The sequence below is a fragment of the Macaca nemestrina genome, chromosome 7 (genome assembly GCF_043159975.1).
Source record: "Macaca nemestrina isolate mMacNem1 chromosome 7, mMacNem.hap1, whole genome shotgun sequence".
Lineage (NCBI taxonomy): Eukaryota > Metazoa > Chordata > Mammalia > Primates > Cercopithecidae > Macaca > Macaca nemestrina.
In genome coordinates this window covers 137,708,594-137,731,847 of record NC_092131.1, presented here as the reverse complement: position 1 = coordinate 137,731,847, position 23,254 = coordinate 137,708,594, and the positions used below count along the sequence as shown (strand labels likewise).

Below are 23,254 nucleotides of genomic sequence, written 5' to 3'. Positions count from 1 at the left end.
AGGCTGGTCTTGAACTCTTGACCTCGTGATCCGCCCACCTCAGCCTCCCAAACTACTGGGATTACAGGCCTGTCCCAGTATTATTGTTATTTTGCTTTTGAGACAGGATCTCACTCTGTCACTCAAGCTGGAGTGCAGTGGCATGATCACGGCTCACTGCAGGCTTGACCTCCAGGGCTCAAGCAATCCTCTCACCTCAGCCTCCTTGAATAGCTGGGACTACAGGCATGTGCCACCATGCCAAGCTAATATTTTATTTATTTTTTCTTTTTTTTGAAACAGAGTCTTGATCTGTTGCCCAGGCTGGAGTGTAGTGTGTGATCTCAGCTCACTGCGATCTCTATCTCCCAGGTTGAAGCGATTCTCATGCCTCAATCTCCCAAGTAGCTGGGATTACAGACGTGCATCACCACGCCTGGCTAATTTTTGTATTTTTGGTAGAGATGAGGTTTTGCCATATTACTCACGCTGGTCTCATGTGACCCACCTACCTCAGACTCCCAAAGGGTTGGGATTACAGGCGTTAGCCACTGCACCCGGCCTAATTTTTAAAATTTTTTGTAAAGGTGGGGTCTCACTATGTTACCCAGACTGGCCCCAAACTACTGGGCCCAAGCAATCTCCTGCTTTCATTTCCCAAAGTGCTGGGATTACAGACGTGAGCAACTGCACCTGGCTGTTTGTGTAATTTTTGATAACTAAGGCATGTAATATTCTCGATTTAATGAAAACAGCTAAATCCTGAGTTGTGAGCCAAAAAAAAAAAAAAAAAATTTAATCTTAAAGTTCTTACCTAAGTAAACACCTAGTATTCACAGTCTATAAAAACAGTTAACAGGGAAATAACTTTAAATCTAGCTTTCTCTAATATCACAGTTTGTATAAATAATGTAAATAACATAAGTAAACTACAGAAAAATAATACAGCCGGGTGCGGTGGCTCACACCTGTAATCACGGCAATATGTGAGGCCGAAACGGACAGACCATTTGAGGTCAGGAGTGCAAGACCAGCCTGACCAAGATGGTGAAACCCTGTCTTTACTAAAAATACAAAAAAATTTAGCTGGGTGTGGTTGCGCATGCCTGTAGTCCCAACTACTTGTGGGGGTTGAGGTGCGAGGATCACTTGAACTGGGAGGGAGATCGTACCACTGCACTCCAGCTTGGGCGACAGAGGAAGACTCTGTCTCAAAAAAAAAAAAAAGAAAAAGAAAAAGAACAATACATTAGGTAAACATAATGGAATAAACGCTTATAAAACAAGAAATGGTATGATGATTACTCAAAAAATTAAACATAAATTTGCCATATGATCCATCAATTCCACTTCTGGGTATATACTCAAAAGAAATGAAAGCAGGGGCTCAAAAAGTTATTTCTACACTCACGTTCAACAGAGTTGCAGTTGGGGGAGACGAATACGTTCTGGAGATAAATGGTAGTGATAGCCGCACAATGTGAATGTACTTAATCGTACAGTTCTGTGGTATTAAAAACTGTTAAAATGGTACATTTTATGTTATTTATAGCTTACCGTAATTTTTCTGTTGTTTTTTGGTTTGTTTTTTTTGAGACAGTCTCGCTCTGTCGCCCAGGCTGGAGTGCAGTGGTGCAATCTCGGCTCACTGCAACCTCCGCCTCCCGGGTTCAAGAGATTCTCCTGCCTCAGCCTCCCAAGTAGCTGGGAACACAGGCGCATGCCACCATGCCTGGTTAATTTTTTGTATTTTTAGTAGTGACAGGGTTTCACCTTGTTAACCAGGGTGGTCTCAATCTCCTGACCTCATGATCCGCCCACCTCGGCCTCCCGAAGTGCTGGGATTACAGGCATGAGCCACTGCACCCGCCCAGGTTACCATAATTTTTTTAAAGCAAGCACAGAAAGAAAAGGAACTGTTCTGTGAATCTATGCAGTAATCATTTAGAAAATATGGAAATTAAAGGCAGAGAGTTACATTTAATAAATGTCTACTTCGGCCAGGCACGGTGGCTCACGCCTGTAATTCCAGCACCTTGGGAGGCTGAGGTGGGCAGATCATGAGCTCGGGAGTGCAAGACCAGCCTGGCCAACATGGTGAAACCGAATCTCTACTAAAGATACAAAAATTTAGCTGGGTGTGGTGGCGTGCACCTGTAATCCCAGCTACTTGGGAGGCTGAGGTAGGAGAGTCGCTTGAACCCAGGAGGTGGAGGTTGCAGTGAGCCAAGATGGTGCCATTGCACTCCAGCCTGGGAGACACGGCGAGACTCCATCTCAAAATAAATAAATAAATATCTACTTAAAATGTGAAATCTGATAAGTTATAAACAAACTAAAAACTTGCTATAAAAAATGAGCAAAAAACTTGAATAGATTTTTCACCAAATATATAGTGTATATATGTATGTGGCTAATAAGCACAAGAAACGATACTAACTTTTTTTTGTTTTGTTTTTCATCACCCAGGCCTGAGTGCAGTGGCACAATCTCGGCTAACTGCAATCTCCATCTCTCGGGTTCAAGCAATTCTCCTGCCTCAGCCTCCTGAGTAGCTGAGACTACAGGCACGCGCCACCACGCCCAGCTAATTTTTTGTATTTTTAGTACAGACCAGGTTTCACCATATTGGCCAGGCTAGTCTCGAACTCCTGACATCATGATCTGCCTACCTTGGCCTCCCAAAGTGCTGGGATTACAGGCGTGAGCCACTGCGCCCAGCTGTTACTAACATATAGTAATTAGGGAAATGTAAATCAAAATTACAATGAGAGGCCGGGCGCGGTGGCTCAAGCCTGTAATCCCAGCACTTTGGGAGGCCAAGGCGGGTGGATCACGAGGTCAGGAGATCGAGACTATCCTGGCTAACATGGTGAAACCCCCGTCTCTACTAAAAATACAAAAAACTAGCCGGGCGTGGTGGCGGGCGCCTGTAGTCTCAGCTACTTGGGAGGCTGAGGCGGGAGAATGGTGTGAACCCGGAAGGCAGAGCTTGCAGTGAGCCGAGATCACACCACTGCACTCCAGCCTGGGAGACACAGCGAGACTCCGTCTCAAAAAAAAAAAAAAAAAAAAATTACAATGAGAGGCCGGGTGCGGTGGCTCAAGCCTGTAATCCCAGCACTTTGGGAGGCCGAGACGGGCGGATCACGAGGTCAGGAGATCGAGACCATCCTGGCTAATACGGTGAAACCCCGTCTCTACTAAAAAATACATACAAACTAGCTGGACGAGGTGGTGGGCGCCTGTAGTCCCAGCTACTCGGGAGGCTGAGGCAGGAGAATGGCGTGAACTCGGGAGGCGGAGCTTGCAGTGAGCTGAGATCGGGCCACTGCACTCCAGCCTGGGCGGCAGAGCGAGACTCCGTCTCAAAAAAAAAAAAAAAAAAAAATTACAATGAGAGGCCGGGCGCGGTGGCTCAAGCCTGTAATCCCAGCACTTTGGGAGGCCGAGACGGGTGGATCACGAGGTCAGGAGATCGAGACCATTCTGGCTAATACGGTGAAACCCCGTCTCTACTAAAAAACACATACAAACTAGCTGGACGAGGTGGTGGGCGCCTGTAGTCCCAGCTACTCGGGAGGCTGAGGCAGGAGAATGGCGTGAACCCAGGAGGCAGAGCTTTCAGTGAGCTGAGATCGGGCCACTGCACTCCAGCCTGGGCGGCAGAGCGAGACTCCGTCTCAAAAAAAAAAAAAAAAAAAAAATTACAATGAGAGACCACTTCACACCCATTAGGTTGGCTATAACTAAAAATAAAAATAAGGCTGGGTGTAGTGGCTCACCTGTGATCCCAGCACTTTAGGAGGCTGAGGACAGATCACTTGAGCCAAGGAGTTCGAGACCACCCTAGGCAACACGGTGAAACCCCATCACCGCCAAAAACACAAAAAATCAGCCAGGTGTGGTAGCACATGTCTGTAGTCCCAGCTACTCAGGAGGCTAAGGTGGGAGAATAGCTTGAGCCTGGGAGGCAGAGGCTGCAGTGAGCCGAGATCACACCACTGAACTCCAGCCTAGGCTACAGAGTGAGACCTTGTCTCAAATAAATAAATAAGGTTGGGCGCAGTGACTCATGCCTGTAATCCCAGCACTGGAGGAGGCCAAGGCGAGTGGATCACCTGAGGTCAAGAGTTCAAGACCAGCCTGGCCAACATGGTGAAACCCCGTCTCTATTAAAAATACAAAAAATCGGTCGGGTGTGGTGGCATGCGCCTGTAATCCCAGCTACTTGGGAGGCTGAGGCAGGAGAACTGCTTGAACCCGGGAGGCAAAGGTTGCAGTGAGCCAAGATCACGCCATTGCACTCCAGCCTGGGCAATAAGAGCAAAACTCCATCTCAATAAATAAACAAACAAACAAATAAATAAATAAATAAATAACAAATGTTGCTGAGGGCATGGAGAAATTAGGCCAGGCGCAGTGGCCTGCACTTCGAGAGGCTGAGGCAGGTGGATAATTTGAGGTCAGAAGTTCGAGACTAGCCTGATCAACATGATGAAACCCCACCTCTACTAAAAATACAAAGAATTAGCCAGGCAGCTGGGTGTGCTCACTCACATCTGTAATCCCAGCACTTTGAGAGGCCAAGGCAGGCAGATCACAAGGTCAGGAGTTCGAGACTAGCCTGCCCAACATACTGAAACCCCATCTCTACTAAAAATACAAAAATTAGCCAGGCATGGTGGCACGTACCTGTAGTCCTAGCTACTCAGGAGGCTGAGGCAGGGGAACTGCTTAAACCCAGGAGGCGGAGATTGAAGGGAACCAAGACCACGCCATGCACTCCAGTCTGGGCTACAGAGTGAGACTCCGTCTCAAAAAAAAAAAAAAAGGCCAGGCATGGTGGCATGCGCCTGTTATCTCAGCTACTCAGGAAGCTGAGGCACAAGAATCACTCGAAGCTGGAAGGTGGAGGTTGTAGTGAGCTGAGATCACACCACTGCACTCCAGGGCAACAGAGCATGACTCTGTCTCAGAAAAAAAAAAAGGATGAAATTAGAACCCTCTACACTGCTGGTGGGAGTGTAATATGGTACACCCAGGGTTGAAAACAATTTGGCAGTTCCTTTAAAAATAAAAGGTAAAAGAAAATACTGCACAACCCAGGTACATATCCAAAACAACTGAAAAAAGGTATTCAAACAAAAACTTGTACATCAGTGTTCATAGCAGCACTATTCACAATGCCAAAAGATGGAAAAACCAAAATGTCTAAGAATAGGTAAATATAGTATAGCCACACAATGAAATATTATTCAGCCATTAAAAAAATGAAGTACTGGCTGGGCGTAGTGGCTCACACCTATAATCCCAGCACTTTGGGAGGCCAAGGTGGGTGGACCACAAGGTTAGGAGTTCGAGACCAGCCTGGCCAGCATAGTGAAACCCCGTCTCTAATAAAAATACAAAAAACTAGCCGGGTGTTGTGGCAGGCACCTGTAATCCCAGCTATTCGGGAGGCTGAGGCAGGAGAATCGCTTGAACCCGGGAGGCAGAGGTTGCAATGAGCCGAGATGGAGCCATTGCCCTCCAGCCAGAGCAACAACGCAAGACTCCGTCTCAAAAAAAAAAAAAAAAAAAAAAGTACTTTTGAGATTACTTATCCCAGAGGATATATTTTTAAAATGAAGTACTTACACATGCTACAACATTGATGAACCCAGAAAACATAAAGCTAAATTAAAGAAATATACACAAAAAGTCACATATTATATGACTCCACTTCTGTGAAATACAAAGAATGAGTAAACCCACACTGAAAGAAATCAGATTAGTGTTTTGCAGGAGTTTCAGGGAGGGAGGAGCAGAGAGTAACTGCTTAATAGGTATGAAGTTTTGGCCAAGTGCGGTGACTCACACTTGTAATCCCAACACTTTGGGAGGCCAAGGTGGGCAGATCACCTGAGGTCAGGAGTTCAAGACCAGCCTGGCCAACATGGTGAAACCTCGCCTCTACTAAAAACACAAAACTTAGCCGGGTTAGGTGGCAGGCACCTGTAATCCCGGCAACTTGGGAGGCTGAGGCAGGAAAATTGTTTGAACCTGGGAGGCAGAAGATGCAGTGAGCTGAGATCGTGCCACTGAAAATAAATAAATAAATAAATAAAGTTTCCTTTGGGATGATGAAAGTATTTTGGAGAGAGTTTATGGTTGTACAACATTGAAAATGTACCAAATGCCACTAAATCGTGCACTTTACAATGGTTAATTTTCTGTTATATAAATTTTACCTCAGTAAATAAGAGGATGCTCTGATAGCATCTTACAAAAGCAATTACCCAAACATGAAGTATTTTACCACTTATCACCTCCCAATTAAAACAAAATACACTGAATTTTTTTTTTTCTTTTTGAGACGGAGTCTCTGTCGCCAGGCTGGAGTGCAGTGGCGCAATCCCGGCTCACTGCAACCTCTGACTCCCCAGTTCAAGTGATTCTCCTGCCTCAGCCTCCTGAGTACCTAGGATTACAGGCATACACCACCACGTCCAGCTGATTTTTATATTTTTAGTAGAGCCGGGGTTTCACCATGTTGGCCAGGATGCTTTCGATCTCCTGATCTCGTGATCCACCAGCTTCGGTCTCCCAAAGTGCTGGGATTACAGGCGTGAGCTATAGTGCTTGGCCTGAAATATTTATTAAACTGTCATTTATTTATTTTGTTGGTTGGTTTGTTGGTTTCAGAGACAGGGTTTTGCCCTGTCACTCAGGATGGAGTGCAGTGGCATGATCAGATCTCACTGCAGCCTCAAAGTCCTGGGTTCAAGCAATCCTCTTGCCTCAGTCTCTTGAGTAGCTGAGACTACCAGCTTGTGCCATGACACCCAGCTAATTTTTTTAATTTTTTATAGAGACAGAGTCTTGCTATGTTGCCCAAGCTGGTCTTGAACTCCTGGCCTCAAGTGATCCTCCATAAGCCACCACACTCGGCTTAAACTGTCTTAAGACTAAGATGCTTAGAGAGGAAAAAGTGGTATTACAGTAAGCTTCTTGGGCATGATTTACTCACAGACTATTTACTCCAAAATCTAAAAGACACTTTTTAAAAGCGGGATGAGGTGACTCTTCTAATTTAGTCAGCATGAGCAAGAACAAACAAAACCTATAAACTCAACTATTGAAAGTTACTTCGAACTTTATACTGAAAAAGTACTATACAAAAATTTCCATTGGTTATTCCTCATGGTCACTTTTACAAGATGGTTTGTTCCCAACCAGCTAAATGACTTCCCTTGTTACCCACTGTATGCACTATTTCCCTTCCGACAGTGACATCCCCTTGCTCTCTGTCAAGCAGGATTAAAACTTTTCAGACTCAAGTCTTTTCCTTTTTCTCATGGCTCTCCAGATATTATTAGCTGTTTCTTCAAGAGGCTTTAGAGGCAGAGATTCTTAAGCTTCACATCCTGGCTCCACCATATACCAGCAGTGTGAACTTCAGAAGTAACCTTCCTTTCTCTGCATCATTTGCTGATCTGCAAAACTGTATTCATAGCCACACTTCAGTGGCTCGCTGTGAGAATAAAATGCATTTAACATGCCACTTGTTATGTAAACTCTAAATAAATTGCTATCGCTATTATTATGTTTTCTCACTACTACTTCCCTAGAACAGGCCTTTACTGCTGCTAGATTACGTCCACTAGATTATGTCTGCATTTCCTCAACCAGCCCACTCCATTCATGTCTTTTAGTAATCCAAAGTATTGTGCAGATCACCATCAGATATACCTTGAATACATACAAATACCTCCTGTTACTCTCTAGCTTAAGAACCTTTAATGTGGTGATGACCATCTCATGTCATCCAGGGACAAAGCAACCCTTGTTTATCCCAGCTTGGCTCTTGGTCTGTGCCCATGGCTGGTTCGTGCCTTGGATACATGGAAAATAAGTAAATGATTAAAAAATAAAAATTAAAAATCTTCTATGGATCCCTGCTTACTAGCACATCAAATCTAATTTACTCTGTCTAACTTTCATTATCCTCTCTTAACAGCAGTTTCCAAACTTTCAGTGTACATCAGAATCATCTGGCATGCTTGTTAAAATACAGATTGCTGTCAGAGTACCCAGTTCAGTAGGTATGGGAGCAGGGCCTTAAAATCTGCATTTATAATAAATTTCCAGGAGACGCAGTTGCTGCTGCTGCTAGTCAAGAAACCACATTTTGAAAAGCACTCTTCTATCGTGACCAGCCTGACCAACATGAAGAAACCCCATTCCTACTAAAAATACAAAATTAGCCGGGCGTAGTGGCGCATGCCTGTAATCCCAGCTACTTGGGAGGCCAAGGCAGGAGAATCGCTTGAACCTGGGAGGCAGAGGTTGTGGTGAGATGAGATTGTGCCATTGCACTCCAGCCTGGGCAACAAGAGCGAAACTTCGTCTCACACACACACAAAAAAGACAGAAAGAAAAGTACTCTTCTAAAATAGACCCCATTCTGCCTCTGTAGGCTTATTTCTCCTTCCTCCCCACCTAGCACACACTGCTTTGACCGGATCAATCTTTTCATAGACTGTGGCCAATTCTCCCACCCTGCACTGGCCTAGCACACTTTCTTGCTTTTCCAAATCAAACCCAGCCTTTAAGCCTGTAATTCTTAACACTGCCTGCACATTACAAACATCTGGGAAAGCTTTTAAAAACTGCAGGTGCACCTCACCCAAGATTCTGATTCATCTGATTTTTGATTAAGTTTTCCCAAGTGATTCTAATGAGCAGTCAGAGTTGAGATCCACTACTTAAACTTTAATCTCCTTCCTCTCAGAATTGTGAATACTCACTGGATTTTCTCCCCTGTAAATTACTGTAATGTTGACAGATTAGATCAAGTTTTTGCTTCATTACATATCTGTGTTATTCTCTACCTTTCATTGTAAGTCTTGTTTCTTTCAACTTGAAATTGAAGATATAGACTATATATCTTCTATACATTAGTCTATATCTTCAATTTCTATATTACTACAGCTCTAGCACGGTGATGAATACACAGTAGAAACTGATTATTTCTTCACTGATTGTGAGTTTAAATTAGAATTCAGAGCCTTAAAATATTTTTTGGCGTATTATTTTAACAAAGCCTGAAAATATTTCTAATCTATTGAATTCAGCAAATTATATTTTTCTTTTTAAATATGGTTCTGCAACAAACTCATTTTGTTAGGTGAGTCATTTAGCCCCCTCCTTCCCCAATAAATAAACTGGAAAGAAAAATAGTAATGTATAAAAATGCTTTAAAAAATAATAAAATGAATAATAGCATTGTAAGTGGCTTCACAGTTGCTTCCTTAGAGCAAATGGCCTTTTCTAAATCCATTAAAGACTGTTTCAAAACAGTTAAAACAGAATCAAAGTACATATATTTAAAGATGCTGAAACTCTGAATAGTTCTATGATTTATTTTCTCAACAGATGTGCATCCTTCAAGCCCTGAATTCACCAGATGCATATTAAATTAATCTGTACTTTTAGTTTTTACATAACATTCTACTCTAGTTTTATAAATACACCACATGAAAGCAGAATTCTATTGTTACTTTACAGCATTAAATATTAACAGATTATCTCCACTGTGCAAAGCATACATTAAGATTCATTTTAATGCAGCCAAATGTGTGCTCATTAAATATAGGCTATAATAACTTCACCATTATTTTTAAATTGGCTGATTTCTACCTGGAATGTGAAACATAACAAATTTACTCATAAAAATCCAGTGACACCTGGTACCTGAAAGAAACACACACATTTAAATGGTAAGAAACACTTAAGTCCACTTAAACCTCCTGGAAAATTTACTTCTTACAAATCCATAATTTGTTCACTAACTGCAATGAAAAAATTAGCACAGTTATATCAGAAATAAGACTACACTGGGAGTCAGGAGGCCTGAATTCCAGTGTGACTCATTAATTAGCTGTACAATCTTGAGCAAGTCACTTAGCCTCTCTGCACTTAAGTAGTCTCAGCTGTAAAATGAAAGGGTCTAACTAGACCATCTCCATATTTTCTTTTAGCTTTATGATTTCATAATCTATGAAACTCAAGAAACACAGCATTAACCAGATGGATCCCATTAAAGACAAAGTGAGCTTTCACATTGATTGATTTGGAGATAATGTATCTCTGGAGAATCTAAGTGCTTTCACACAGACAGTTCCTTGAGTTGACTTACTTAACTAGGTGAAAAAGCAAACAAAACTCACCAAAGAGTTATTAAACATTTCTTGCATCATACCCTAGATGACCAGAATATTTAGATGTCATGATACCAATTAAGGTTAAAATGTTTTAGAAAATAGAAGCTGTTCTAGAAATACAGGACAGGATAGTTATAAAACCAAGTGAAAGAAGATTCTAGCTAACAATTCGTACTTAGGCTACATCAGAATAAAATGTCTCAGGACAGCATTCTATTGCTTTTAGAATCAAGATTCTCAGCCTGAGTCAGAATTGAAAATATTCAGGAAAGTACAGCAGTACCCATGGAAGCGCTTCCTACTCAGTTTTTGCCAGCTCAAGCTTCTGGATAGTTTTCAACAAGTGTAATAAGCAGCAGCAAACACTAGAGAGGGTGATCAAAAATCTGTATATTTGAAATCCTTCACTACAATAAAACCCAAGTGGCAAAGGCTCTTATCCTTAGTGAGAGCCTGAAAATTCTGCATTTAGGCCGGGTGCGGTGGCTCACGCCTGTAATCCCAGCACTTTGGGAGGCCGAGGCGGGCGGATCACGAAGTCAGGAGATCAAGACCATCCTGGCTAACACGGTGAAACCCCGTCTCTACTAAAAACGTACAAAAAATAAGCCGGGCGTGGTGGCAGGCGCCAGTAGTCCCAGCTACTCGGGAGGCTGAGGCAGGAGAACGGAGTGATCCCGGGAGGCGGAGCCTGCAGTGAGCCAAGATCGTGCCACTGCACTCCAGCCTGGGCCACAGAGAGAGACTCTGTCTCAAAAAAAAAAAAAAAGAAAAATTCTGCATTTAAATCTCCTATCAAGCCCCTTTACAACCTGAAACTGTCACATGACTGTGCCACATTTAGCTCATACTTCCTAATACTCTAATACATGTATGAAATAATTAAGCACTTGTCAATTAAGACCTAATGACCTAAAATCAATCTTCTTGAAAGGGAAAACCACACTCTGAACGATGCTTCTAATTACATTCGAGAACGTTAGGAAACTCTCATTTAAAAACAACTCCCACAAATTATTTCATTTGGTTTAGTTTATTTAAGAACATCCTGGTGGGGCGCGGTGGCTCACCCCTGTAATCCTAGCACTTTGGGAGGCCGAGGCGGGCGGATCACGAGGTCAGGAGATCAAGACCATCCTGGCTAACACGATGAAACCCCGTCTCTACCAAAAATACAAAAAATTAGCCAGGCGCGGTGGCGGGCGCCTGTAGTCCCAGCTAGCCGGGAGGCTGAGGCAGAAGAATGGAGTGAACCTGGGAGGCGGAGCTTGCAGTGAGCCGAGATCGCGCCACTGCACTCGAGCCTCGGCGACAGAGCAAGATTCCGTCTCAAATAAATAAATAAATAAATAAATAGAACATCCTTATTAACCCTTGTAGAATAGAAAAAAAAACTTTTTTTTTTTTTTTTTAAATGGAGTCTCGCTCTGTTGCTAGGTTGGAGTGCAGTGGTGCGATCTCGGCTCACAGCAACCTCCTACTCCCTGGTTAAGCGATTCTCCTGCCTCAGCCTCCCGAGTAGCTAGGACTACAGGCACACGCCACGACGCCCAGCTAATTTTTGTATTTTTAGTAGAGACAGGGTTTCACCTTGTTGGCCAGGATGGTCTTGATCTCCTGACTTTGTGATCCACCCGCCTAGGCCTCCCAAAGTGCTGGGATTACAGGCGTGAGCCACAGCACCCAGCAGAAAAAAATCTGTATAAACCAATTGGTCATGACTGGATGCAGTGGCTCACACTTACAATCCCAGCACTTTTGGAGGCCAAGGTGGGCAGATCACTTGAGCCCAGGAATTCAAGACCAGCCTGGGCAATATAGTGAGACCTCATCTCTGTTGTTTTTTTTTTTTTTTTTTCTAACTAAAAAATAAATTAAAAAAAATAATTGGTCACCCATGTGCATGCATATACACATATTCCTTACGCCTTTCCAAAAAAAAAAAAACTTAAACCTTAAAACTAAATGTAAAATACAAAACTATAAAAAAAATTCTTGAAGATAAATAGGAGAAAACCTAAGTGACCCTGGGTTTGGAAATGAGTTTTTATTTTATTTATTTGTTTATTTTGGGACATAGGTTGGCTCTTTTTGCCCAAACTGGAGTACAATGGTGCGATCTCGGCTCACTGCAAATTCTGCCTCCCAGGTTCAAGTGATTCTCCTGCCTCAGGCTCCTGAGTAGCTGGGAGTACAGGCGCACACCACCACACTCGGCAAATTTTTGTATTTTTAGTAGAGATGGGGATTCACCATGTTGGCCATGCTGGTCTTGAACCCCTGACCTCAGGTGATCGGCCTGCCCTGGCCCCCTAAAGTGCTGAGATTACAGGCGTGAGCCACCACACCTGGCTGGAAATGAGTTTTTAGATATAACACTAAAAGCACTAACAATGAAAGAGAAGATGTTAACTTGGACCTTATTAAAATTAAAAACTTTTGGCCGGGCGCGGTGGCTCAAGCCTGTAATCCCAGCACTTTGGGAGGCCGAGACGGGCGGATCACGAGGTCAGGAGATCGAGACCATCCTGGCTAACACGGTGAAACCCCGTCTCTATTAAGAAATACAAAAAACTAGCCGGGCGAGGTGGCGGGCACCTGTAGTCCCAGCTACTCGGGAGGCTGAGGCCAGAGAATGGCGTAAACCCGGGAGGCGGAGCTTGCAGTGAGCTGAGATCCGGCCACTGCACTCCAGCCTGGGTGACAGAGCAAGACTCCGTCTCAAAAAAAAAAAAAAAAATTAAAAACTTTTGCACTATGAAAGGTACTATTAAGAGAATAAAAAGACAAGCCATAGACTGGAAAAAATATTTGCAAAAAATATATCTGATAAGGGATTTGTATCCACAATATACAATGACCACTTAAAACTCAACAAGAAGCAAACAACCTTATTTTAAAATGGGCAAAAGACCTGAACAGATACCTCATCCAAAAAGATATAGAAATGTCAAATAAACATATGAAAAGATGCCCAACATCTTAGAGAACTGCAAATTAAAACGAGATACTACTATATATCTATGAGATAATGAGTAAAATCCAAAAAAAGAAAAAAATGACAATATCAAATGCTAGTGAGGATGTGAAACAACAGGAACTCTCATGATTCATTACTGGTGGGAATGCAAAATGGTATACCACTTTGGAAAACAGTTTGACAATTTCTTACCAAATTAAATAGTCTTATACGATCCAACAACCACACTCCTGGGTATTTACTCAAAAGAGCTGAAAACTTTTAATGATAGAAAAACCTACACATGTATGTTTATACCAGCTTTATTCATCATTATCAAAAACTAGAAGTAACCAAGATGTCCTTCGAACGGTGAAGGGATCAACAAATTGTGGTATATCTATATAACAGAAAATTATTCAGCAATACCAACTAGGCATGGTGGCGTGCACCTGTAGTCCAAGGTACTCGGGAGGCTGAAGCAGGAGGATCGCTCGAGCCTAAGAATTCAAGGCCAGCCTGGTCAAAATAGCAACACCCCGTCAAAAAAAAAAAAAGAAAGAAAGAAAGAAAGAAGAGAGAGAGAAAGAGAAGACAGAGAGAGAGAGAGAGAGAGGGAGGAAGGAAGGAAGGAAGGAAGGAAGGAAGGAAGGAAGGAAGGAAGGAAGGAAGGAAGGAAGGAAGGAAGGAAAGAAGGAGAAAGAAAAGAAAAGAAAAATTATCCTGCAATAAAAAGAAATGAGCTATGAAGCCACAAAAAGCAAGAAGAGGCTGGGCACAGTGGCTCATGCCTGTAATCGCAGCACTTTAGGAGGCCGAGGCAGGCAGATCACGGGGTCAGGAGATCGAGACCATCTTGGCCAACGTCGTGAAATCCCGTCTCTACTAAAATACAAAAAATTAGTCAGGAGTGGTGGCGTGTGCCTGTAATCCCAGCTACTTGGGAAGCTGAGGCAGAGGAATCGCTTGAACCTGGGAGGCAGAGGTTGCAGTGAGCTGAGATCGTTCTACTGTACTCCAGCCTGGTGACAGAGCAAGACTCCATGTCAGAAAAAAAAAAAAAAAAAAAAAAAAAAGACATGAAGGACATTCAATGCATATTGCTAAGTGGGGGAAAAAAAAAGTCTTAAAAAGCTCTATGTTATATGATTCTAACTGTATGACATTTTGGAAAAGGCAATACTACAGAGACAGTAAAATGGTCAGTGTCTGCCAGTAATTCAGGGAGGAGAGGAGGGATGTAAAGCACACAGGATTTTTAGGGTGATGAAACTATGTGTAGGAAACTGTGACGGTGGATACATGTCATTATGCATTTGTCAAAACCCACAAAATGTACAATGCAAAGAGTGAACCTTACTGTAAACCAGATGCTATAGTTAATAATAACGTATCAACATTATTTCATTAATTGAAACAAATGTACCACACTAATGCAAGATGTTAATAATAGGGGAAACTGGGGGATGGAGGAGAGAAGCACAGTGAACTCTATGTACTATCTGCTCTATTATTCCAGAAATCTAAAAGTATTCTAAAAAAAATTAATGATAAAAACACAATAAGGCAGACACGATCTCAAATAGTAAATACTGCCACTGTAGACTACAAAAATTCTAGCAAAGTGAAAACGAAATTAAGAGATTTTAATCTCCTTGCCTTTTCCTGGTATTGGTCATTTCTCTCTGCTCACCAGCACCCACATCAGAGAGTGACCTCTAGGAAATAGAAAAGAACTCCAGCTGGGAAGTGGCTTGATCACAGTTGTGGTTAGCAATTTATCCTGAAGCTAAAATGAGATCCGGTGATTATCATGGACACTCAAACACCAAAAAGAAAAAAAAAAAAAAAAAAAAAAAGGAAAAAAATTCCCATCATTCATTATGGCCAACAGAGAAATTAAAGTGTATTTTAAAATTTATTGGCCAGGCACAGTGGCTCACACCTGTAATCCCAGCACTTTGGGAGGCCGAGGCGGGTGGATCACCTGAGGTCAGGAGTTCGAGACCAGCCTGGCCAACGTGGTGAAACCCCGTCTCTACTAAAAATACAAAAAATTAGATAGGTGTGGTGGTGGGCACCTGTAATCCCAGCTACTCAGGAGGCTGAGGCAGGAGGATTGCCTGAACTCGGGATGTGGAGGTTGCAGTGAGCCGAGATCGCACCACTGCACTCCTGCCTGGGCAACAAGAGCGAAACTCCACCTCAAAAAAAAAAAAAGTATGGCCGGGCGCGGTGGCTCAAGCCTGTAATCCCAGCACTTTGGGAGGCCGAGGCGGGCGGATCACAAGGTCAGGAGATCGAGACCACAGTGAAACCCCGTCTCTACTAAAAATACAAAAAAAAATTAGCCGGGCGCGGTGGCGGGCGCCTGTAGTCCCAGCTACTCAGGAGGCTGAGGCAGGAGAATGGCGGGAACCCGGGAGGCGGAGCTTGCAGTGAGCTGAGATCGCGCCACTGCACTCCAGCCTGGGCAACAGCGTGAGACTCCGTCTCAAAAAAAAAAAAAAAAAAAGTATCAAGAGAGAAGTAAATGTATAACTTTCATTCAGAAAGTCCTAAATGTCCCTTTTTCTAGGCTAAGGAGTTAGAATGTATAAGCAGCAGAAATCCACTGGGATCCAATGCTACTGTTCCCTGGCAAATTTATGTAGCATTTTGATGGAGACATCAAACTGCAGCTCTCTGACAGACTTACCCAGTACCCAGGCTTCTCCCCTTTGGTGGCAAGGGCAATGGCTACCTGTTCATCTGACATCTTTGGGAAAGGCAAAAACTAAGAGAATATCCCTCTTCTCAGTATTTCCACACTTCTAATGTGATGGGTGAGAGATTATTAAGGAATAATTGCCACCCCTAGCACCCCAACCCCCACTATAACTACACTCCCCACTTGGAGCTTCCAGGTGAGGGACAGACTACATTATAGTGTGGGGACAGTCCATCTGTCTTTCTGCCTCATCAGAACATTCCTGCTGCAGACAAAGCATGGCTTCTCTTCTATCCAGATGGCTCTCTCTTTAGGCCATTTCTGGGATACCACACTAGTGCTATTTCACAGTTTCTCAGAGATGATTGAGTCTTTCTGGTCTGCTAAGTTAAGGTTATAACTTCAGCAAGTTTGGTCTTTTACAGCTTGGTAACCCAAAAGCCTGCCCTCAGAATTAAGATCCAAAATGAACCTAGCATGGTGGTTAGCACCTGTAATCCCAGCTACTCAGGTGACTGAGGTGGAAGGATCACTCGAGCTCAGGAGTTCCAAGGCCAGCCTGAGCAACACACTGAGACCCTCGTCCCTAAAAATTAAAAAAAAAAAAAAAAAAAAAAATTTAAAAAATTAAAAAAATCCCAAATGAAAAGTGCCAACTATGTGCACACATTTAGATGAAAACTAAGCAGCCGGGCACGGTGGCTCAAGCCTGTAATCCCAGCACTCTGGGAGGCCGAGACGGGCGGATCACGAGGTCAGGAGATCGAGACCATCCTGGCTAACACAGTGAAACCCCGTCTCTACTAAAAAATACAAAAAAAAAAACTTAGCCGGGCGAGGTGGCGGGCGCCTGTAGTCCCAGCTACTCAGGAGGCTGAGGCAGGAGAATGGCGTGAACCCGGGAGGCGGAGCTTGCAGTGAGCTGAGATCCGGCCACTGCACTCCAGCCTGGGCGACAGAGCGAGACTCCGTCTCAAAAAAAAAAAAAAAGAAAAAAAAAAAAGAAAACTAAGCAACTGGCACAGAGGTAAGATAAAATCCACTACTGAGAGAGTAAATTTAAGTAAGCTTATTTTAAGTTAAAAATCCTCAGAAGAAGCTTCTCTTCTGGTTTTAAGACATCAAGTGAATAAAGCTTTAATCTAAAATATCTTTTTATCAATTTTTTAAGCAATTTCCATCAACAAGTGGACTATGTTAAACACTACTTACAAAAATGGTTTATCAAGTGAACAGTGAGAATTAAAGATGCATGAAGCTACCATTCATATAGTTTGAAATAACAATTAACTTTAAACAATATCTGTCATCATCCTGTATAACTCAATATAAAAATGCAAGATCTTTGGTTACATGTTCACTGATAGAGCTGATATTATATAACCTAAATCTACTGAGGATTTTTATTTTTACAAAATAATCTGATAAACACAAAGCCATAAAACATAAAAGGGGTTGGAAGAGAAGGAATCTGAAACAGATGGCATCTAAGTTTTTTTTCCTGAGTCCATCTTGAACACAATCCCAATAATGTCAAAATCCAATTTTGCTCTCCAAATAAGTAATCTCCAAAACTTAAAATGGTAATTCTGAAGTAAATTCATTCTTTTTTTTTTTTTTTTTTTTTCCTCCCAGCTTCTCAGAGCTTCTATATTGGGCAGAAATGAGTAAAGACGAGTTAGCTGTTAAAAAGAGAAAAACTATCATTCCACAAATTCAAAAGTTCTTTCAGGAAAATACACTTACCTAAAACCACTGAAGCAGTTGCTATCAATATGTAGTATTAAAATCTATGACACCAGCCTTTTTTTCCTTACAATGATTATTTATCCTTATTAGAGACTAAATCACAGCTCCATAAAAGAAATGTGCTTTAAAATAAAAATAAGCTCTGGAAGAATACTCATTTGGTTTGAGTAAAAAGAAAGCACTGCCTGGACTTTTTAATAACATTTTCACAGTAATTCACTCCTGATTTTATAGCACCAATAAATTTAGCTGCATTTTGTTCATTATCTAATTCTAGTATATGGTACATATATAAACCTTTCTAATCTTTCCTAAAACTTTCTGAGGTCATCCAAGAGAGAGATAATAAACAAAGGTTTAGTCATTTTCAGATTTCCTGACAAGCAAATTCCCTAACTGAAAACTAACTGCAAAGATCCTTGGAATGGCCACAGACTTTGAGAGGAAGTGGTCATTGAGAAATCTCTAACCGTCTCTATTCATTGCACACAATTAAAATAGAATTTTTTACTCTAGCAGCTAGTACCCTATCTCTTATATCAAAATTAATAGATTATTGGGCCAGGCACAGTGGCTCATGCCTGTAGTCCCAGCACTTTGGGAGGCCGAGGTGGGTCGATCACTTGAGGCCAGGAGTTCGAGACCAGCGTAGTCAAAATGGCAAAACCCCATCTCCACTAAAAATACAAAAATTAGCTGGGTATGGTGGCGCACACCTGTAATCCCAGTAAATCAGGAGACTGAGGCAGGAGGGGTGCTTGAACCTGGGGGGCAGAGGCTGCACTAAGCTAAGATCACACCACTGCACTCCAGCCTGGGCAACAGAGACTCCATCTCAAATACAAAAAAGATTTTTAAAAATATTAATACAGTATTAAAGTTTGAGAAGACGACAGGGGAAAAAATGAGAGTTTCTGAGAGCTTTACCAAAGCATACGATCTCAACTTCAAGATTTAAAGGATGGGCCGGGCGCGGTGGCTCACGCCTGTAATCCCTGCACTTTGGGAGGCCGAGGTGGGCGGATCACGAGGTCAGGAGATCGAGACCATCCTGGCTAACACGGTGAAACCCCGTCTCTACTAAAATACAAAAAATTAGCCGGGCGCGGTGGCGGGCGCCTGTAGTCCCAGCTACTCGGGAGGCTGAGGCAGGAGAATGGCGCGAACCCGGGAGGCAGAGCTTGCAGTGAGCCGAGATGGTGCCACTGCACTCCAGCCTGGGCAACAGAGTGAAGACTCCGCCTCAAAAAAAAAAAAAAAAAAAAAAAAAAGATTTAAAGGATGATAAAAAATGATACAAGAAAACACAGCAGGCCGGGCACAGTAGTTCACACCTGTAATCCCAGCACCTTGGGAGGCCGAGGTGGGTGGATCACCTGAGGTCACGAGTTCGAGAGCAGCAAGGCCAACATGGTGAACACCATCTCTACTAAAAGTACAAAAATTAGCCAGCGTGGTGGCACATGCCTGTAGTTCCAGCTTACTCAGGAGGCTGAGGCAGTAGAATTGCTTAAACCCAGGAGGTGGAGGTTGCAGTAAGCCAAGATAGTGCCACTGCACTCCAGCATGGGTGACAGAGCAAGACTCCATCTCAAAAAAAATAAAAAATAAAAATAAAAAATAAAACACAGCAAAAAACTTAGATATATACAGATCTTACACTCTCAGAAGAGCCAGTTAGAAAGCTGAATAACCGGCCGGGCGCGGTGGCTCAAGCCTGTAATCCCAGCACTTTGGGAGGCCGAGATGGGCGGATCACGAGGTCAGGAGATCGAGACCATCCTGGCTAACACGGTGAAACCCCGTCTCTACTAAGAAATACAAAAAATAGCCGGGCGAGGTGGCAGCGCCTGTAGTCCCAGCTACTCGGGAGGCTGAGGCAGGAGAATGGCGTGAACCCGGGAGGCGGAGCTTGCAGTGAGCTGAGATCCGGCCACTGCACTCCAGCCTGGGCTACAGAGCGAGACTCCGTCTCAAAAAAAAAAAAAAGAAAGCTGAATAACCTTACCAAAACTCTGTAACTATCACAAAACATAATTTCAACTCTTCTTTTTTCTTTTTTTTTGAGATGGAGTTTTGCTCTTGCCCAGGATGGAGTGAACGGCGCAATCTCGGCTCACCGCAACCTCCGCCTCCCGGGTTCAAGTGATTCTCTTGCCTCAGCCTCCCGAGTAGCTGGGATTACAGGCATGCGCCATCACGCCTGACTAATTTTGTATTTTTAGTAGAGATGGGATTTCTCCATGTTGCTCAGGCTGGTCTCGAACTCCTGACCTCAGGTGATCCGCCCGCCTCGGCCTCCCAAGGTGCTGGGATTACAGGCATGAGCCACCGGGCCCGGCCTAATTTCAACTCTTTATAAAAGAGATACGGGGAACAAATATACTCGAAAATTCCTCAGGGCTGTGTGTGTTGGTTCATGCCTGTAATCCCAGCACTTTGGGAAGCCAAAGCTGGCGGATCACTTGAGGTTAGGAGTCCGAGACCTGCCTGGCCAACATGGTGAAACCCCTTCTCTACTAAAAACACAAAAATTAGCTGGACATGGTGGCGCACACCTGTAGTCCCAGCTACTTGGAAGGCTGAGGTGGGAGAACTGCTTGAACCTAGCAGGCGGAGGCTGCAGTGAGCAGGATTGCGCCACTGCACTCCAGCCTGGGCACTGCACTCCAGCCTGGGCAACAGAGTAAGACTCTGCCTAAAAGAAAAGAAAAGAAAATTTCTCACAAATGTACACAAAACCTATGAACTTCTCAAAAAAGGTCATACTGAATTACAAACTTTGTATTCTCACAAACATCTATTATTACAGCAAGTTATTTGATTTTTGTCCTCTGAGTATAAATTACATTTGAAAATTACTAACTATAAGTCACCTCAAAAAGCAAACTACATTAGCTGAAAATCTGACATATAATAGATGACACATAACTATATTATTTTAAATCCACAAAACAAATGAGTATAAAGACTTCGGCCAGGCACGGTGGCTCATGCCTGTAATCCCAGCACTTTGGGAGGCCGAGGCAGGTGGATCATGAGATCAGGAGATCGATACCATCCTGGCTAACACGGTAACACCCCGTCTCTACTAAAAATACAAAAAAATTAGCCGGGTGTGGTGGCATGTGCCTGTAATCCCAGCTACTCCGGAGGCTGAGGCAGAAGAATCGCTTAACCCCGGGGGGTAGAGGTTTCAGTGAGCCGAAATCATGCCCCCGCACTCCAGCCTGGGTGAGAGTGTGACTCCGTTCCAAAAAAAAAAGAAAAAGACTTCATGGGCTGGGTGAGGTGGTTCACACCTGTAATCTTCACACTTTGGAAGGGTGACACAGGAGGATTACTTGAGCCCAGGGGTTTGAGGTTGCAGTGAGTATAATTGCCCCAGTGTACTCATTCTGGCCTAAGTGACAGAGAAAGACCTTGTCACTAAAAATAAATAAAAAACAGATTTCATGTTTCTTGGATTTATTTCCATATTGTAATAAGGAATGATTTAAAGGCAGAAATTTATTCAATTTTCATTTATTTTCTGAATATTATATAAGTTTTTCTAGTAGTGTAAATCTAATTGAAATGAGAGATGCTGCTGCTGCTGCCTAAGATGATGATGATGATTTTCACCTTAAAATTACAAGTAGGCCGGGCACAGTGGCTCACACCTGTAATCCCAGCACTTCAGGAGGCTGAGTCGGGTGGATTACAAGGTCAGGAGTTCAAGATCAACCAACACAGTGAAACCCTGTCTCTACTAAAAATACAAAAAAATTAGCTCGGCATAGTGGCAGGCGCCTGTAATCCCAGCTACTCAGGAAGCTGAGGCAGGAGAATCGCTTGAATCCTGGAGGCTGAGGTTGCAGTGAGCCGAGATCGCGCCACTGCACTCCAGCCTGGGTGACAGAGCAAGACTGCTTCTCAAACAAACAAACAAAAAAAGTACTTTCTATTTTACACCCCAGTCTTAATTCTCTTTAAAGAGACATGTGATGTTAAGATTTGCATATATTACTTTTTCATGTATTCTGTGTTAATCTATACTATAAACACCAATATGGTGTAGCTGAGAAAAACCTATAAAATATATTTTGCTCGTTTCAATAAATGCGTCACATTCTACTTTATTATTTTGAATTTTAAGAAACTACTGATAATTGAATTTCATGCTACTTATGATCAATTTCGAGAAGACACTGAAAGTCCTATTGTATACGTTTTTTTGAAGTATTATCCAGTTGCCTTCCTATCTCAAACCTCGTTTGACAAAACTGGGCTGCCTTGACTGTGTATGGTTAATGATGATAATACATCTTGTAATTCAAAGGTGGTTCCGTTTAAAATGGGTGGTTACTTATAACACAGGTAAGAATTTTAACTCATATTACTTATGAGGAAACGGAAGCTCTGGTAGGTTCGTTCCATGACTTGCCCAAGATCAGTAACTAGCAACTGGCATAGTCTAGGTTCAACCCAAGATTTATCTGCCTGAAAGCCAATATTTCCACTTGACCACAATTATCTCCTTAAAAGATTAAGACACAGGCTCAACAGCAGAATATTCATTTTCTCTCTGAAAATTCACATATCTATTCTGAGACATCACTACACAGCACCTAGCATTCAGTCACTGATTGAAACAAAAATGAAGAGGATCTTTCTACTTCATTTAAATTAGGGCAGGTTTACTGGCAGGTAAGAAAGAGGTTGGAAAAGCCTTGCCTCAACATGTCTTGCCTAGACCTCTAATACATCTATATGGTTTCCTCAGTCCCTTTTTAAAAAATAAACACGTACAACTACTACACAAGGTTACACCTGGACTAGCCTATTGTTAAATGCTTTTCAGAATTCAACTTTTCTAAGGTAATTTACACCGGAATTAATATCGAGCTGGGAGACTTGGTTGAATATGTCATTCAGGCACTTTCCAAACATCTTAAGTATAATTTAGGGGCAACAAACCCAGTTTCACTCTCTTTTACAATGTGATGCCTGCCCACTTGGGGGACACTGCTCCTGTAGGACGTGGGGGCGAGGGAACAGTAAAGGAAGAAGTGGGGGAAGCGCACGGAAGTTGGGTAGAGGGAGGTCTCATTACCCACTCTTGTGCCCTAGCTCCGCAAGGGCGGCTCCCCGCGGTGCCCAGCCGACTCAGAACCCCCACAACCCTGGAAGTCCAGCTCTGTCCCAGCGGAGTGGGTAGGGAAAGAGGGCAATGGAACCACGGGATTGCCCCAGCCACCCTGACGAGATCTGTGCCCTCCTTTTGGCTCCCGGAGGATGCTCCCCCTTTCAGAGTAAGCCCTCCAGGTGGCAAACTCCCGGTCCACAACGGCCGAAGTCGGCTTTCTCGGAAGGGGCGCCTCCTCCGCCTACCTCTACCCCGCTAACCGAAACTCTCCACCCGCCGTGTCCCTCAGCCCCTCCATTCCGCCCCCGCAACCCTCCACAGACACAAACGCCAGACTGCGCCCCACCCGGGATCCCGGCGTCCCCCACCCACACCCAGGAAAGGGCCCCCCACCAATCCCCTCAGACACACACACACACGCTCAGACTTCAGCCTACAGAACCCCGTCGAAGTCGGCGCAGGTACCTGATCCAGCAGTGCTGCAAGGCGCAAATGAGGCGGGCCCGGTCCCCTCCCCGAGG

At 43.4% G+C, this 23,254-nt stretch overlaps 1 protein-coding gene and 1 non-coding gene across 4 annotated transcripts in view; one reads left to right on the top strand and one right to left on the bottom strand.

Annotated features, from left to right (window-relative positions):
• PCLAF (PCNA clamp associated factor) overlaps positions 1-23,254 on the bottom strand; it is a 118,548-nt gene that overhangs the window by 62,398 nt on the left and 32,896 nt on the right. The gene's annotated exons all lie outside the window — the stretch shown is intronic.
• Positions 7,737-7,869, top strand: LOC112428683 (small nucleolar RNA SNORA48). The gene has a single exon (XR_003020737.2). It is a non-coding gene; the product is annotated as a small nucleolar RNA SNORA48 (small nucleolar RNA).